At 39.2% G+C, this 19,078-nt stretch overlaps 1 protein-coding gene across 9 annotated transcripts in view; it reads right to left on the minus strand.

Annotated features, from left to right (window-relative positions):
• The window catches only part of SRD5A2 (steroid 5 alpha-reductase 2), a 284,751-nt gene that overhangs the window by 215,039 nt on the left and 50,634 nt on the right, over nucleotides 1-19,078 (minus strand). For all 9 annotated transcript variants that reach the window (XR_012095253.1, XR_012095257.1, XR_012095258.1 and 6 more), the window contains one exon: nucleotides 14,872-14,978. The gene's annotated coding sequence lies outside the window, so the exon portion shown is untranslated. The remainder of the gene's footprint in view (nucleotides 1-14,871; nucleotides 14,979-19,078) is intronic.

Here is a 19,078-nt window from a genome sequence, read left to right on the forward strand (position 1 = left end):
CAACATTTTACCAGATACTTTGGGCATAATTGGACCAAATAGGTCATAAAACTCAAGTATCAAATCAGCTTATCTTTATTTATTACTTGATAAATAAGTTAGAGCAGCAAACTCAGATAAGAGACATGTCGCCACCAGAATCCAAATATCCCATTAAGTACTACACCTCTTTCTTAGTAATAACACTTAATATGCAGTAATTTGTCTTTCACTTTGAAGGAGCTAATCTCCACATGCCCCAGACTATAGAATTCCTAGAAACTTCACTAGGGTTGTAAGTTTCTCTCCCAACCTCTGTAATGCATATATCTAGCAAAGGCACCTAGGATATCTGCTAGTTCCTGTTAACTAGGTCCGTTGACACTACACTATCAATGAGGTGGACAGCATGATATTCTACAGGAAGGTGAGATAATCAATGTCTCTGTGTTCTCAATTTTGACAGTTGACATGGCACTGGGTAAAACAGTAAGGGTATACTATTATCCCAATCACAAAAAAAGAAAAAATTATTATATGTTTCTGGTGATCTTTTCTGTTGATTCAGAAAATAAAGTATATCCCAGACTAATAGTTCCATACCAGGTACCAGAGACTGAAGCTGACACTATTCTCTACCATGTCACCCAGGCTTCTACTTGGCCTTTCCTATAATAATAAATCCCTTTCACAAGTCAAGGGCCCAATGTTGTGTTTCTTCCAGTAGCCAAGAGTGTCTATCCCAACCATGTATTCAGGAATTGAGAAAATAATTGCCGAGTGGGTTCATGGATCCATGTGGCCCACTATGGTAGGCAGAATTTCTAAAATGGTCCCCCAAAGATGTCCCATCCTGATTCCCGGAACCTGTGAATATGATTAGTTCTCATTCCCATGACTGTTATATTATATAGCAGAATTGACTTTAAGACAAGAAGATTGGCTGAGCCTGATTTAATAATATTAGCCCTTGAAAGCAGAGAGCCTTCTATAGCTGGTGGCATAAGGGAACGTCAGAGTCAATCATAAGAAGAACTCTGTGTGCCATTCCATTCCTGTCTTTGAATATGAAGGGAGTCACATAGGAAGGAATGTGGGAAGCCTTTAGGAGCAGAGGAGGACCCTCTGGCCAATAGCCAGCAAGAAAATTAGGGCCCCAGTCCTACAACCACAAGGAACTGAATTCTGCCTGGAACCTAAATGAGTTTAGAAGAGGATTCATCCCTAGGGCCTCCAGATAAGAGTCCAGCCCAGTAGACACCCTGACTTTGGCCCTGGAAGACCATGGCCATGAAACCGTGGCCTTGGGCTCCATAAGCAAGGAACCCAGCCAATCTTGCACAGTCTTCTGCTTTACAGAATGGTGAGCTTAAAGAAAAGGGTATTGTTTTAATCCACTGAGTTTGTGATAATCTGTAACACAGCAATAGAAAACTAGTACACCCAGCGTGAGATGAACTCAGGCGAAAATTGTCTGTCATCTGACATCTATAAGCACCTACTTTGACAGTTAGACTACAGTACAATTTGGGTTATCAGTAATCAGTGTCAGCTCACTGTATAAAACCCTTGTAAAGTCTAGGTATTTTGAAGTTTCCAGTTCACAGAGGCTTTAGGAAACACTGGGGGAAAGATTTACAGTACATATTCATGGACATGCTGCAGGATGCTTCCTCAAAATGATGTGTCCTTCCCTTCATCCAAGGGGTTCCTCTTTGATTGCTGGTTTAGATCTTGGAATTAGGGGATAGGCTGTGGCTACTCAAGCCATAATCTCTGTTCACCAGACCTAGAACTTTTCTTTGACTACCCATATTAAGTAAAACTTTAGTAGATCATTGTATCTTTCCTATTGCTATTATAACAAATTACCACAAAATCAGTGGCTTAAAGCAACACAAGTTTATTATATTACATTTCTGGAGGTCAGAAGTCTGCAAATAAGTCCTACAGGGCTAAAAATCAAGGCTTTGGCAGGCTATGTTCTTTTTGCTGACTGATATAAATTGGCAAAACCTTGTAATTCTCCTCCAAAGTCAGACTTTTTACTTGTCTCCTGAGGCCTTTGGGAATCTAACTCTCATTATGGGTCTAGAGACAATAAAAGGTGGAGAGATGAGTTTTGAGATGCACTTGCATCCCTTTGCAATCCCTTTGAAATGACCTTGGTTGAGATCATTACAGATACTTCCAACAAGGGAGCTTATTAAAAAAAAATTCAGATCACTGGAATCTATCTGGATGTCTCTATTCCAGTTCAGAATTTTATTCTTTCCAACAAATGCCCCAACTTTTACAAAAGAATCCAGTGAGCCACGAATCCAAATTGCTCTAATTCTGCAACCCACAGCATGAAAGTTTGGGTCTGATATTTGTCAAAAAAATTACACCCAAAATTTGATGCTGTGGATAGTAGAATTAAACATAAGCTTCTTTTATGACAATCATAAAAGCTCTCCAGTTTTCTGTGGTTTTTCTTTGTTTGTTTGTTTGAGATGGAGTCTTGCTCTGTCGCCCAGGCTGGAGTGCAGTGGTGTGATCTGGGCCCACTGCAAGCTCCACCTCCCGGGTTCACGCCATTCTCCTGCCTCAGCCTCCCAAGTAGCTGGGACTACAGGCACCTGCCACCATGCCCAGCTAATTCTTTGTATTTTTAGTAAAGACAGGGTTTCACCATGTTAGCCAGGATGGTCTCGATCTCCTGACCTCATGATCCGCCCACCTCAGCCTCCCAACTGACCGTTTTGAGCCAAAAAATCTAGGTCTGAGTTTTTCAATTTTTTTTTAATCCTCTCCAATGAAGTCAGAAGCAGCTATCCCACCTTAGTGTTCATGTGGTCTGCATATGAATTCTCCATATAGAGTAGTCTATATGGATAGAGTACATTTTTGAAAGTCTCTACCTGTGGTATTTTTTCCTTCTTGCTTGAAATACCTTGAGGGGCTTTTCTAACTGATAAAGTATTTCAGTAGTCTCTATGGATATAATGAATATGCAGACATTCTATATGGATATAATGGATTAAGCAGCCACCTAATCCCCAAAGCCTTGCCTTCAACAAGAACTTTATTATAAGCAACTACATGCAGTAATTTAAGTAGCTATTTTCCCATATATGCCATGACCTACCAATATCTGTTTTTCTCTAATAGGTGAGATTATTGTTGCTTCAAATCTAACCAGATCTGACTCCATATTTGATGACCTGTTTCTTAGTGCCATATACTTTATCTGTCAGAAAAGCTCCTCTAGATATTTCACACAAGAAAGAATAAATCTCAGAGTTAGAGGCTTTCAAAAATGTAGAAATGACCAGGGGACTGAAAGTACAGAAATTCTGAGAGGCTATCAACAGCGATCTCAGCTGCCAAGAACATTAAATGGGTGATTTGTAGGAGGCCAGTGAGAACATATCTCCGTTTACCAAAGCCCATCCTCTGCTTACCACCATCCTAGGAGCAATAATGGCTTTTGCTTTTCCTCTGCCTTCCAAATCACACATGAATGCCATTCATTGAAAGAATATAATGAGGTATCCTACTGTAAGGGATTCTGAAAAATGTAGTTTGATTTCCTAAGATACAGGGAAGAGCACAGCAAATAAAAAATTGTACTGAAATTTTAATAGGTAATTTTGTGCATAATGTTAAAAAGTAAGTTCTTTAAGGAAATGATGATGGTTTTAAAGGATAGGATGGGGTGGGGTGTGTGTGTGTGTGTGTGTGTGTGTGTGTGTGTGTTTGATGTCCTTACCTAGCAGAATAAAAAGTTGACATCTGTGGTGGATATCAGTGCTGCATAATTCTTTTTCTTTCAGGCCCACTGGGGAATTGCCTTTTCTTGAGTTCCCTGAGGTTAGGTGTGGCTTACTTTCACCAAAAAATTGGAGTAGAAGTCATATGTTTTACTTCCACATGTAAGCTTTTAATTGCTCATACTTAATGCTCCACCCCATTGTTTCATTGTTGGAATAATAAATCAAATGTTGGCATGGAGGTGAAATGCTGAATCATCATTGGGAAATATAAGCTCCAGAGAGTTCGCCTGACACACAATGGCCTTTGCTTGAGCAAGAAATAAATATTTATTGATTTAAGTCACAGATTTTTGTGGTTTTTTATTACAATGAGACATCATCTCACCCTAGTTAAAATGGCTTTTGTCCAAAAATCAGGCAATAACAAATGCTGGTGAGGATAAGGAGAAAAGGGAACCCTCATAAACTGTTGGTGGGAATGTAAATTAGTACAGCTACTACAGAGAACAGTTTGGAGGTTCCTCAAAAATCTAAAAATAAAGCTACCATACAATTGAGAAATTTCACTGCTGTGTATATACCCAAAAGAAAGGAAATCCACATATTGAAATATCTGCACTCCCATGCTTGTTGCAGTACTGTTTACAATATCCAAGACTTGGAAGCAAGCTAAGTGTCCATCAAGAGATGAGTAGATAGAGAAAATGTGGTACTTGTACACAGTGAAGTACTATTCAGACATTAAAAAAAGAATGAGACCTTGTCATTTGCAACAACCTAAATGGAACTGGAGGCCATTATGTTAAGTGAAATAAGCCATGCACAGAAAGACAAACATTGCATGTTCTCACTTATTTGTGGGATCTAAAAATTAAAACAATTGAATTCATGCAACTAGAGAACAGAAGGATAGTTATCAGAGTTAGGAGGTTAGCGAATGAGTGAGGGGGAGGTGGAAATGGTTAATGGGTATAAAAAATATATACATAGGGTTGATCGGGCAAGATGTTCAAATAGGAACAGCTCCAGTCTGCAGCTCTGAGAGAGACAAATGCAGAAGGCAGGCAATGTCTGCATTTCCAACAGAGCTACCCCGTTCATCTCATTAGCTCTGGTTAGGCAGTGGGTGCAGCCCATGGAGGGTGAGCAGAAATAGGGTAGGGTGTTGCCTCACCCAGCAAGTATAAGAAGCCAAGGGACCTCCTTCCCCCAGCCAAGGAAGCCATGAGGGACTGTGCTACTCAGCCCAGATACTACGCTTTTCCCACGGTTTTTGCAATCGGCAGATCAGGAAATTCCCTCATGTGCCTACACCACCAGAGCACTGAGTTTCAAGCACAAAACTAGGCAGCTGTTTGGGATGACACTGAGATAGCTGCAGGAGTCTTTTTTCATACCCTAGTGGTGCCTGGAACCCCAGCAAGACAGAACCGTTCACTCCCCTGGAAAGGGGCTCAAGCCAGGAAGCCAAGTGGTCTTGCTCAGTAGGTACCACAACCATGGAGTATAGCAAGCTAAGAACCACTGACTTGAAATTCTCACCGCCAGCACAGCAGTCTGAAGTCCACCTGGGACTATCGAGCTTGGTGGGGGGAAGGGCATCCGCCATTATGAGGCTTTAGTAGGCAGTTCTCCCCTGACAGTGCTAAGGAGGCCAGGAGGGTTGGACTGGGCGGAATTTACCACAGTGCAGTAAAGCAGCTGTGGCGCAACTGCCTCTCTAGATTCCTCCTCACTGGGTGGGGCATCTCTGAAAAAAAGGCAGCAGCCCAGTCAGGGGCTTACAGATAAAACTCCCACCTCCCTGGGACAGAGAACCTGGGGGAAGGGACAGCTGAGGGCACAGCTCCAGCAGACTTAAACTTTCCTGCCTGCCGGCTCTGAAGAGAGCAGCTGATCCTGAAAAGGAGGATTCTCCCAGCACAGCGCTCAAGCTCTGCTAAGGGACAGACTGCCTCTGCAAGTAGGTTGCTGACCCCTGTGCCTCCTGACTGGGAGAGACCTCCCAACAGGGGTCGACAGACACCTCATACAGGACAGTTCCAGCTGGCATCAGGCCAGTGTCCCTCTGGGATGAAGCTTCCAGAGGAAGGACCAGATGGCATTCTTTGCTCTTCTGCAACCTCCACTGGTGATACCCAGGCAAACAGGGTTTGGAGTGGACCTCGAGCAAACTGCAGCAGGCCTACAGCAGAGGGGACTGACTGCTAGAAAAAAAAAAAAAAACTAACAAACAGAAAGCAACAACATCAACATCAACAAAAAAAAGACCCCCACACAAAAACCCCATCCCAAGGTAATCGGCCTCAAAGATCAAAAGTAGATAAATCCATGAAGATGAGGAAAAACCAGCACAAAAATGCTGAAAATTCCAAAAACTAGAGTGCTGCTTCTCTTCCAAATGATCACAATGCCTCTCCAGCAAGGGCACAAAACTGGACAGAGAAAGAGATTTACGAATTGATAGAAGTAGACTTCAGAAGGTGGTAATAACAAACTCCTCTGAGCTAAAGGAGCATGTTCTAACCCAGTGCAAACTAAGAACCTTGATAAAAGGTTACAGGACCTGCTAACTAGAATAACCAGTTTAGAGAGGAAAATAAATGACCTGATTAAGCTGAAAAACACAGCCTGAGAACTCCATGAAGCATACACAAGTATCAATAGCTGAACTGATCAAGCAGAAGAAAGGATATCAGAGATTGAAGATCAACTTACTGAAATAAGACATGAAGACAAGATTAGAAAAAAAGAATGAAAACGAATGAACAAAGCCTCCGAGAAATATGGGACTACGTGAAAAGATCAAATCTACGTTTGATTGGTGTACCTGAAAGTGACAGGGAGAATGGAATCCATTTGGAAAACACACTTCAGGATATTACCCAGGAGAACTTCCCCAACCTAGCAAGACAGGCCAACATTCCAATTCAGGAAATACAGAGAATTCCACTAAGATACTCCTCAAGAAGAGCAACCCCAAGACACATAATTGACAGATTCTCCAAGGTTGAAATGAAGGAAAAAATGTTAAGGGCAGCCAGAGAGAAAGGTCAGGTTACCCACAAAGGAAAGCCCATCAGACTAACAGCAGATCTCTCTGCAGAAACCCTACAAGCCAGAAGAGCATGGGGGCCAATATTTAACATTTTTAAAGAAAAGAATTTTCAACCCAGAATTTCATATCCAGCCAAAATAAGCTTCACAAGCAAAGGAGAAATAAAATCCTTTACAGACAAGCAAATGTTGAGGGATTCTGTCACCACTAGGCCTGCCTTACAAGAGCTCCTGAAGGAAGTACTAAATATGGAAAGGAAAATCCAGTACCAGCTGCTGCAAAAACAAACCAAAATATAAAGAACAATGGCACTATGAAGAAGCTGCATCAACTATTGTGCAAAATAACCAGGTAGCATCATGATGACAGGATCAAATTCACACACCTAACAATATTAACCTCAAATGTAAATGGGCTAAATGCCCCAATTAAAAGACACAGACTGGCAAATTGGATAGAGTCAAGACCCATCAGTGTGCTGTATTCAGGAGACCCATCTCACGTGCAAAGACACAGGCTCAAAATAAAGAGATAGAAGAATATTTACCAAGTAAATGGAAAGAAAAAAAAAAGCAGAAATTGCAATCCTAGTCTCTGATAGAACAGACTTTAAACCAACAAAGATCAAAAAAGACAAAGAAGGGTATTATATAATGGTAAAGGGATCGATGCAATAAGAAGAGCTAACTATCCTAAATATATATGCACCCAATACAGGGGCACCCAGATTCCTAAAACGAGTTCTTAGAGACCTACAAAGAGACTTAGACTCCCACATAACAATAGTGGGAGATTTTAACACCCCACTGTCAATATTAGACAGATCAATGAGACAGAAAATTAACAAGGATATTCAGGACTTAACTCAGCTCTGGACCAAGCAGACCTAATAGATATCTACAGAACTCTCCACCCCAAATCAACAGAATTTACATTCTTCTCAGCACCACATAGCACTTATCCTAAAATCGACCACATACATGGAAGTAAAACACTCCTCAGCAAATACAAAAGAATGGAAATCGTAATAGTCTCTGAGATGACAGTGCAATCAAATTAGAACTCAAAATTAAGAAACTCACTCAAAACTGCACAACTATACGGAAATTGAGCAACCTGCTCCTGCATGAATACTGGGGAAAAAACAAAATTAAGGCAGAAATAAGTATTTTGAAACCAATGAGAACAAAGAGGCAACATACCAGAATCTCTGGGACACAGCTAAAGCAGTGTTAAAAGGGAGATTTATAGCACTAAATGCCCACATCAGAAAACCGGAAAGATCTGAAATCAACACCCGAACATTGCAATTAAAAGAACTAGAGAAGCAATAACAAATTCAAAAGCTAGCAGGAGACAAGAAATAACTAAGATTTGAGCAGAACTGAAGGAGACAGAGACAGGAAAAAAAAAACCCTTCAAAAAATCAGTGAATCTAGGAGCTGGTTTTTTGAAAAGATTAACAAAATAGATCAACTGCTAGCTAGACTAATAAAGAAGAAAAAAGAATCAAATAGACACAATAAAAAATGATAAAGGGCATATCACCAATGATCCCACAGAAATACAAACTACAATCAGAGAATACTATAAACATCTCTACACAAATAAATTAGAAAATCTAGAAGAAATGGATAAATTCCTGGACACATACACCCTCCCAAGACTAAACCAGGAAGAAGTCAAATCCCTGAATAGACCAATAACGAGTTCTGAAATTGAGGCAGTAATTAATAGCCTACCAACCAAAAAGCCCAAGACCAGAGGGATTCACAGCTGAATTCTACCGGAGGTACAAAGAGGAGCTGGTACCATTCCTTCTGAAACTACTCCAAACAATAGAAAAAGAAGAACTCCTCCCTAACTCATTTTATGAGGCCAGCATCATCCTGATGGCAAAACCGGGCAGAGACACAACAAAAAAAGAAAATTTCAGGCCAATATCCCTGATGAACATCAATGCGAAAAACCTCAATAAAATACCAGCCAACTGAATCCAGCAGCACATCAAACAGCTTATCCACCACAATGAAGTTGGCTTCATCCCTGGGATGCAAGACTGGTTCAACATACACAAGTCAATAAATGTAATCCATCACATAAACAGAACCAATGACAAAAAACACATGATTATCTCAATAGATGCAGAAAAGGCCTTCAATAAAATTCAACATGCCTTCATGCTAAAAACTCTTAGTAAACTAGGTATTGATGGAACATATCTCAAAATAATAACCTATTTATGACAAACCCATAGCCAATATCATACTGAATGGTCAAAGCTGGAAGCATTCCCTTTGCAAACCGACACAAGACAAGGATGCCCTTTCTCACTACTCCTATTCAATATACTATTGGAAGTTCTGGCTAGGGCAGTCAGGCAAGAGAAAGAAATAAAGGGTATTCAAATAGGAAGAGAGGAAGTCAAATTGTCTCTGCAGATGGCATGATGGTATATTTAGAAAACCCCATTTTCTCAGCCCCAAAACTCCTTAAGCTGATAAACAACTTCAGCAAAGTCTCAGGATACAAAATCAATGTGCAAAAAATCACAAAAATTTCTATACACCAATTAAAGACAAGCAGAGAGCCAAATCATAAGTGAACTCCCATTCACAATTGCTACGAAGAGAATAAAATACCTATGAATTCAACTTAAAAGGGATGTGAAGACCTCTTCAAGGAGAACTACAAATCACTGCTCAAGAAAATAAGAGAGGACACAAACAAATGAAAAAAAAAAATGCCATGCTCATGGATAGGAAGAATCAATGTCATGAAAATGGCCATACTGCCCAAAGCAATTTATAGATTCAATGGTATTCCCATCAAGCTACCACTGACTTACCTCACTAAATTAGAAAAAAAAAAACTACTTTAAATTTCATATGGAACCAGAAAAGAGCCTGTATAGCCAAGGCAATCATAAGCAAAAAGAACAAAGCTGGCGGCATCATGCTACCTGACTTCAAACTATACTACAAGGCTACAGTACCCAAAACAGCATGGTACTGGTACCAAAACAGAGATATTGGCCAATGGAACAGAATAGAGGCCTCAGAAATAACATCGCACACCTAAAACCATCTGATCTTTGACAAACCTGACAAAAACAAGCAATGGGGAAAGAATTCCCTATTTAATAAATAGTCCTGGGAAAACTGGCTAGCCATATCCAGAAAACAGAAACTGGACCCCTTCCTTATACCTTATGCAAAAATTAACTCAAGACGGATTAAAGACTTAAATGTGAAACCTAAAACCATAAAAACCCTAGAAGAAAACCTAGGCAATACCATTCACAACATAGGCATGGGCAAAGACTTCATGACTAAAACACAAAAAGCAATTGCAACAAAAGCCAAAATTGACAAATGGGATCTAATTAAACTAAAGAGCTTCTGCACAGCAAAAGAAACTATCATCAGAGTGAACAAGCAACTTACAGAATGGGAGAAAATTTTTGCAATTTGTCCATCTGACAAAGGTCTGATATCCAGAATCTACAAGAAACTTAAACAAATTTACAGTAAAAAAAAAAAAAAAACAATGCCATCAAAAAGTGGGCAAAGGATATGAATAGACATTTCTCAAAAGAATACATTTATGCAGCCAACAAACATGAAAAAAAGCTCATCATCACTGGTCATTAGAGAAATGCAGATCAAAACCACAATAAGATACTATCACACACTAGTTAGAATGGCGATCATTAAAAAATCAGGAAACAACAGATGCTGGCAAGGCTGTGAAGAAATAGGAATGCTTTTACACTGTTGGAGGGAGTGTAAATTAGTTCAACCATTGTAGAAGACAGTGTGGCCATTCCTCAGGGATCTCGAACCAGAAATACCATTTGACACAGCAATCCCATTACTGGGTATACACCCAAATGAGTTCGTGTCTTTTGCAGGGACATGGCTAAAGCTGGAAACCATCATTCTCAGCAAACCAACACAGGAACAGAAAACCAAACACCGCATGTTCTCACTCATAAATGGGAGCTGAACAATGAGAACACATAGACACAGGGAGGGGAACATCACACTCCAGGGCCTGTCAGGTGGTGGAGGGCAAGGGGATGGAGAGCATTAGGTCAAATACCTAATGCATGTAGGGCTTAAAACCTAGATGATGTGTTGCTAGGTTCAGCAAACCACTATGGCACATGTATACTAATGTAACAAACCTGCACATTCTGCATATGTATCCCAGAACTTAGAGTAAAATTAAAAAAAAAATACAAAGAATTAATAAGAGATACTATTTAATAGCCCTAGAGGGGAACTATAATCAATAATAATTTAATTATACTTTTAAAAATAATTAAGAGTATAATTGAATTACTTGTAATATGAAGCATAAATGCTTTAGAAAATGGATACCTACTATTCCATGATATGATTATTATGCATTGCATACTGTACCAAAATATTTCATGTACCCCATAAATATATATAACTGTGTACCCACAAAAACTAAAAATAAAAAAAACTTATTTAAAAAAATAAAACAGGTATAGCTTAGGTTCTCTGCCTCTTAGGATATCTTTTTATTCTTTTCTTACCACAGAGCATCTGACAGTGATTTTGAGATCTCTTTCTCTGTGTTGGCTTAAATTTATCTGCGGAGGATATTTAATAAACAGAAAACTTGGTTACCTAATAAAAAGACTAGTCCTACAGACACAGAGACCAGTGGAACCAAATAGAGAACTCAGAAATAAGATCACACACCTACAACCATCTGATCTTTGACAAACCTGACAAAAACAAACAAAGGGGAAATAATACCCTACTTAATAAATGGTGCTGGGATAGCTGGCTAGCCATATACAGAAAATTTAAACTGGACCCCTTCCTTACACCATATACAATAACTAATTCAAGATGGATTAAAGACTTAAATGTAAAACCCAAAATCATAAAAACGCTGGAAGGCAACCTAGGATATACGATTCAAGACATAGGAACGAGCAAAGATTTCATGATAAAAACACAAAAATCAACTGCAACAAAAGCAAAAATTGACAAATGGGATCTAATTAAACTAAAGAGTTTCTGCACAGCAAAAGAAACTATCAAGAGAGTAAACAGCCTAAAGAATGGGAAAAAAAATTGCAAACTATGCATCCGACAAAAGTCTAATAGCTGGCATCTATAAGGAACTTAAACAAATTTACAAGAAAAAAACAAACAATCATGTCCTTTGCCCATTAAAAAGTGGGCATTAAAAAGTGGGCAAAGGACATGAACAGACACTTTTCAAAAGACAGATATGCAGCCAACAAGCTTATGGAAAAAAAGCTCAACATCACTAATCATTAGAGAGATGCAAAACAAAACCACAAAACCATCTCACATGAGTCAGAATGACTATTACTAATAAGTCAAAAATAACAGATGCTGGTGACATTGTAGAGAAAAAGAACACTTTTACACTGTTGGCATCAGTTTTAATTAGTTCAACCATTGTGGAAGACAGTGTGATGATCCCTCAACCACCTAGGGGCAGAAATACCATGTGACTCAACAATCCCATTACTGGGTATATACCCAAAGGAATATAAATCATTCTATTATAAAGACACATGCAAAAAAATAATAATAATAAAGACACATGCATACATATGTTCATTGCAGCACAATTCACAATAGCAAAGAGATGGGATCTACCTAAATGCCAATCAATGGTAGACTAAGGAAAATATGGTACACATACATCAGGGAATACTATGCAGTCATAAAAAAGAACAAGATAATGTCCTTTGAAGGGACATGGATGGAGCTGGAGGCCATTATTATCCTTAATAAACTAATGCAGGAACAGAAAACCAAATACCGCATGTTCTCAGTTATAAGTGGGGGCTAAATGATGAGAACATATCGAAACATGGAGGGGAAAAAGACAAACTGGGGCCTATTGGAGGGTGGAGGCTGAGAGGAGGAAGAGGATCAGGAAAAATAACTAATAGGTACTAGGCTTAATACCTGGGTGTTTAAATAATTTGTACAACAACCCCCCCACCCCATGACACAACTTTACCTATGTAACAAACCTGCATATGTATCCCTGAACTTAAAAAGACAAGTTCCAAACAGTTGCATCAAATATGTGAAAGTGGAAATGCTCCCTTTAAATGCTTATATGCATGAGTGATTTCAGCAGCAAACTATCAGCTGCTAAGATGACTTAGCTACCTCAGACTTAGGACTCATTTCTTGCAGTATATCTAAAAACAGATGAATAGGTCGGGCGCGGTGGCTCAAGCCTGTAATCCCAGCACTTTGGGAGGCCGAGACGGGCGGATCACGAGGTCAGGAGATCGAGATCATCCTGGCCTAACACGGTGAAACCCCGTCTCTACTAAAAAGTACAAAAAACGAGCCGGGCGAGGTGGCGGCGCCTGTAGTCCCAGCTACTCAGGAGGCTGAGGCAGGAGAATGGCGTAAACCCGGAAGGCGGCGCTTGCAGTGAGCCGAGATTGCGCCAATGCACTCCAGCCTGGGCAACAGAGCGAGACTCCATCTCAAAAAAAAAAAAAAAAAGATGAATAAATAAAGTGCTTAGTGTCCAAATAATTCTTAAAGTCCAGTGCGTAAAACTATGCAACGAATGCAAACATGTCTGGATGCACACTAACAAGGATCATATGTGAATCTGAAGAGCTTGTAAATGAAGTTTAATCTTCATTGAGTTATTTTTCATGAGTGAAAAAGGTTGCTATGATTATTACTGATAAAATATCATTTATATTGACTTTTTTAAGGAAAGACTTATTAAGTTACTTAACTGAGGTAATGGAGAAGTTTCTACTTTACTACAAGGTGAGAGAATGGAGTCTCCAATCTTTTCTCCAGTAGCCTAAGCTTCACCCACAGCAATTATTTTCCAGAATATAAAAGAGCCTAACGGAAACTGACCTGACTCTTAGCACTTTCAGCCACACCACTACTCCCTTTAGGGGTCCCAAGGTCACATTGAAAGAAAAAGTCAACTTTTCTCTTCTCCTTTACTCTAATTATTCCCAGTGAAAATGGTTAATACTGATTGCTTGGTATAACTTCAAGTCTCTGTCAGCAGAAGCACCAGGTATAAGTAAATTCCTCTTTCCTGACTTTTCAGTTTCTTCTTTCACTCTTACAAGCAGAAGAGCATTGTGAATTTATTAACATTACATTTTTGGAAAAATCCTTTGTCTTCAGGAAATGATTCACAGGTAGGCTTTTGAGGAATACAAAACAATCTGTTTTCCTTACTTTTCCTTGTAATCACTCACTAGTGGAAAGGAGGTGATGAACTACGGCTGAAAATTGAAACTGATCCACTTTCTCGAGGAAGACATTAAGGTCTTGTGAATAATCAAAAACTATTTATAAGAAAATAAGCCTCACTTTCCTTTCAGTTCCTATTTCAATTGTCTTATAATGATTTTTTATATTAAGTTCTACCCTTTGTGATTCATTCCAAAATTATTTTTCTACATAATCTCCTGATTATATCTCTCATTTCTCACTGGGCAAAATAAACTCCAACCATGATGGAGAACCAAGGGGAAAACAGTGGGTCAGGGAGCCTGACTGCCCTCACTCTCATGGGCTAGCCTTATTTGTCTCCAAGTGGTCTCACACTCACACGGCCTGCTCCCTTTGGTCCTCTTCACTATTCCCCTAGCTGAGGCAGGAATAGCCCACCAACTAGCCATCCTCCAAGGATCCTTTCTCACCTGAGTCCCAGTTTGTCTTACTTCCCCCACACTCTGCTGCTGTCCAGGACCTCATCTTCTCTTCTCCGTCATCTCATTATTTTTTCATCTGTATTCAGGTTCTGATACTTTTCTTGACTCAGGTTTGAGCCCCTACAATCCATTCTTCACACTGCAGTCAGATTAAATCTTCGAAAGCTCAAAACTTATCATGTACCCCCACCCCTCCTTAAAGCCCTCCAACAGATTACTGTTGCCTTCAGAATCAAGCCAAATTCTCCAGCATGACTATATTAGTTCATTTTCAAACTGCTATAAAGAACAACCTGAGACTGGGTAATTTATAAAGGAAAGAGGTTTAATTGACTCACAGTTCGGCATAGCTGGGGAGGCCTCAGGAAACTCATAATCATGGTGAAAGGTGAAGGGGAAGCCAGGCACGTCTTACGTGGCAGCAGGAGACAGAGCAAGGGGGAACCTGCCAAACACATTTAAACCATCAGATCTCATGAAAACAGCGTGGGGGAAACTGCCCACATAATCCAATCGCCTCCCACCAGGTCCCTCCTCCCCAGACCATGGGGATTAAAATTCGAGATGAAATTGGGTGGGGACACAGAGCCAAACCATATCAAGGACTTACATTGTCCTTTGAGATCTGGTCCCTGTGCACCTTCTCACCATTCAGCACCTCCCCACTTTCCTTTGCATTATTTGTCTCATGGAAGGATTTGACTTCCAGACTCCCCTCTCTGTTTCTCCTCCTTCCTTTCCATCTCCACATCAATGCAATGTTGAGGAAGACAAAGAACTAAAGATATATCTGAAATTCTAGTTTGACGCATAGAGCAGATAATGCCATTCAGGGAAACATGGAGGAGAAGGTGCTGATTTAGGAAATAAGAGTTATATTTGAGACCTCTTAGTTTCCAGGTACAAAAGGCACAAATCACAGGTGAAGGATACTGAACATACAGTTGAAATCAAGGGTGTGATGCTTAGGAGAGCGGTTGGGGCTGAAGAAAAATATCTAGGATTCATCAGTCTGAGACTATAGTGATCATCATAAGCCTGACAAATGTGGAAAGGTCCTATATGGTGGGAAATAAGAAAAGGGTATTAAATATAAGACTTAGAAAGCAACCAGTGGTTTTCTATCTGTTTAGTACTTTGTCCTTCAGTAGATATTACCCTATTATCTCTCATGGTTGTCACAACAACTCTAGAATGCTGCCAAAAGACATATAACTGGTACTCAGGATTAAGACTCCACACTTCTGACCCCTAGATTGGTGCTCTCACCATTATACTACACTGCTGCTCCACACATTAGTGCATGGGGATATTTTTTAAAATGTAAAGCACTCACAGCAGAGAGGTGGAGGAAACAGACCTGAAGAGATCATTTTTAAAGTGGCAAGTGCTACGAGACAGGGTGCTCAGGGACTTTAGAGGTAAGGTGCCAGACCCAGCTTGGACTCCTGGAGGAGCTCAAGCCTGAGCTGAGTTGGAAATATTGTGATGAGTAAGTCAGGGTGAAAGAAAGAGCTAGCAGGGGACCTGGAGGGACATTCAGGCAAAACAGTCAACAGAGCAAATCACAGAGCAAACACCAACATGGTCGGTGAATGTGGAGAGCTGCAGGAAACATGATGAAGCCAAGGAAGACAGCATAAGGAGGGCTGCAGGAGGAGATGAGGCTGGAAAGAGGGCAGAACCAGCCCTTGCAGGCCTTTGTGGCCTTATTAAGGAGCACAGACTTCACTCTAAGGCTGATGGGGAGTTGCTGGAGGACTTTGCTGGGAATTGCTGGAGAACTATGTCATGCAAGGGCATGACATAGATCAGTATGCACCACAGACCCATCACTCAGATAGCACTCAAATGTAGACAGAGAACAGAGAGAGAGAGAGCTGTTGAATTAATCTATGTGACAGATGATGAGAACTCAAAATAGGGCAGTGGAATCAGAATGGAAAGTTTCAAGAGTCAGTTTCAAGAAGTGCAGGGGATGAAAAGATGTTTTAACATAGCATGAGTCACCAAGAAGCCCATCTGACGATATTTACAGAGTACCACCACGCTCTTTGTTAAGAGGCTAGTAGATGTGTGCTTGCATTAACCACATCATCACTTTTTTCATATGAAAACAGGGGAAAAAAATAATCTTGCTGGACTGTATCTTTCTTTGGGACAGTTCACATTAGTAATGGCTACCAAATGGAGATACATATTTCTTGACCCAACTAAGCAGGTAACTTCATTTTCTTTTTTTTAAAAAAAAACTACTGGGGTATAATTGACATACATAAAGCTGTACATATTTAAGATATACAACTTTATAAATTTGGAGATAAGAATAGACTTATGAAACTAAGACCACAATCTAAGCCACAACATATCCATTCTTCCAAAAGCTTCCTCTCACCCTCTTTATTTATTTTCTTTCTATAATATAAACACTTTCATAAAAGCTATCCTCGTAGCAAATGTTTAAGTATATAATTCAGTGTTATTTACTGTAGGCATGTGCTATACAGTGGATCTCCAGGACTTATTCATCTTGTATAACTGAAACTTTGTACCCTTTCACCTCCCTGTTTTCCCCCACCCTCCCTCACACACCCAGTCTTTGGCAACCACCATTGAACTCTCTGTTTCTTAATTTTCTTTTAATTTTTATTTTTTTTTATTTTTATTTTTTTTTTGTAGGGATGAGGTCTCACTATGTTGCCCGGGCTTGTCTCAAGTGATCCTCCTGCCTTGGCCTCCCAATGTGCTAGGATTACAGGCATGAGCCACTAAGCCTGGCCTGTACTTTCTGTTTCTATGAGTCTACCTTATCCTTATATACATAGTATTATGCAGCATTTGTTCTTATGTGTTTTGCTTATCTCATTTAGCATAATGTCCTCGAGGTTCATTCATGTTGTTCCAAATGGCAGGATCTCCTTTTCTATGGCTGAATAATATTCCATTGTATTTATATATCACATTTTCTATCAGTTTATCTGTTGATTGATAGACATTGAAGTTGCATCAGTGTTTTGGCTATTGTTAATACACTGCAGTGAACACTGGAGTGCCCATATCACTTCAAGATCCTGATTTCAATTCCTTTAGGTTCATACTACCCCAGAAGTGAGATTGCTAGATCATATAGTAATTCCATGTTTTAATTTTTTTAGGATCTGTATACTGTTTTCCATAGTGACTATACTAACTTACATTCCCACCAACAGCATACTAGGGTTCCCTTTTCTCCACTTCCTCACCAACATTTGTTTTCTTTTTTCTTTTTGTAATAGTCATTCTAGCAGGTGTGAAATAATAGCTCATTGTGGTTTGATTTGCATTTCCCTGATGCTTTACTGATATTTCATATACCTATTGGCCATTTGCACATCTTCTTTAGAGAAATGTATACTTAATTCTTTGGCCCATTTTTTAATCAGATTATTTGTTTTTTGCTTCTGAGTTGCAGGAGTTCCCTATAAATTTTGGATATTAGCCCTTTATCAGATAAATGGTTTGCAAATATTTTCTCCCATTTCATAGACTGCCTTTTCATTTTGTTCATTGTTTCCTCTGCTGTGCAGAAGCTTTAGTTTGAAGTAATCTCACTTGTTTATTTTTGCTTCTGTTGTCTGCTTTTAGTGTCATATCAAAGAAATTATTGTCAAGACCAATAGGTTTTTCCTGTGTTTTCTTCTAGAAGTTTTACAATTACAAGTGTTATAGTTAAGTCTTTAATCCATTTTGAGCTGATTTTTGTTTATGGCATAAAACAAGGGCTCCAATTTCATTATTTTGAATGTGGATATACAGTTTTACCAACACAAATTATTGTAGAGACCATTGTTTTCCCATTGTGTACTCTTGGCAACTTTGTGAAAAATCAGTTGACCACAAATGGGTGGTTTTATTTCTGGGCTTTGTATTCTGTTCCATTGTCCCATGTGTCTGTTTTTATACCAGTATCATAATGTTTTGACTATTGTAGCTTTGTAATATATATATAAAATCAGAAAGTGTGGTTTCTCCAGCTTTGTTCTTCTTGTTCAAAATTGCTTTACTCAGAATCATTTATGGTTCTTATTTTTAGAACTATTTTTTTCTACTTCTGTAAAAAACAAGAGCCATTTGGATTTTGATAGATAGTACATTGAATCTGCAGTTTGCTTTCAGTAGTATGGACATTTTAGAACATTAATTCTTCTAATTCATGAACACAGATGTCTTCCATTTATTTGTGTCTTTTAATATTTCTTTCATTAGTGTTTTATAATTTTCAGTGTACAAGAATTTCACCTCCTTGGTTAAGTTTATTCCTAAATATTTCCTTCATTCTGATGCTGATGTAATTAGGATTGTTTTCTTAATTTCCCTTTAGATACTAGTTTGTTGTTAATGAATAGTAACACATCTGATTTTTGTATATGGATGTTGTATTCTGTGACTTCACTGAGTTCTAACAGGTTTTTTGTAGAATATTTATGATTTTCTATATATAAAATTATGGGCCAGGTGCAGTGACTCACACTTGTAATCCCAGCATTTTGGGATGCTGAGGTGGGC

This window comes from Chlorocebus sabaeus, chromosome 14 (assembly GCF_047675955.1).
Source record: "Chlorocebus sabaeus isolate Y175 chromosome 14, mChlSab1.0.hap1, whole genome shotgun sequence".
NCBI lineage: Eukaryota > Metazoa > Chordata > Mammalia > Primates > Cercopithecidae > Chlorocebus > Chlorocebus sabaeus.